Genomic DNA, 753 nt, shown 5'->3' on the forward strand with positions numbered 1-753 from the left:
CTACTATTCTCATTGTTAAATATAAAAAAGATGATACATCAACACTGTGAATTTCCCTTACAATCTTAAACACCTCAATCAGATCCCCTCTAACTCTTCTTTTTTTCAAGAGAAAACAATTTGAGAGATTTCAGCCTCTCATTGTATGACAACCCCTCTATCCCAGGCACCATTCTAGTAACCCTTCTTTGAACCCTTTCCAACAATTCAATGTCCTTTCTAAGGTAAGGAGCCCAAGACTGAACACAATATTCCAAAAAAGTGGCCTAACCAGTGACCTGTACAATGAAAGTATAACCTCTTTAGACTTGTATTTAATATTTCTATTGATACAACCTAAAATCCTATTTGCTCTACCACTAACAACAGCACACTGCTTGGATGGCTTTAGAAACTGATCGACTATTACACCAAGATCCCTTTCCTTCATATCACTATTAAGGTTATTCCCATCCACATTATATTTATAATTCAAATTATGATAACCCACATGCATTATCTTGCATTTATTATAATTACAACCCATCTGCCATTTATTTGCTCAATTCACTAAATGATCTAAATCCTTTTGTGAATCAGCAGCATCCTCTTCACAGCTAGCAACACCCAAGACCTTAATATCATCTGCAAATTTAAGTAATTTGTTGACTATCCCTTCATCTATGTCATTGATGTAAATCAAAAAGAGCAAAGGTCCTAAGACTGAGCCCTGAGGTATCCCACTTGTGACAGTAATCAAGTTTGACTGAACTC

Source organism: Limulus polyphemus, unplaced genomic scaffold (genome assembly GCF_000517525.1).
Source record: "Limulus polyphemus unplaced genomic scaffold, Limulus_polyphemus-2.1.2 Scaffold11465, whole genome shotgun sequence".
Lineage (NCBI taxonomy): Eukaryota > Metazoa > Arthropoda > Merostomata > Xiphosura > Limulidae > Limulus > Limulus polyphemus.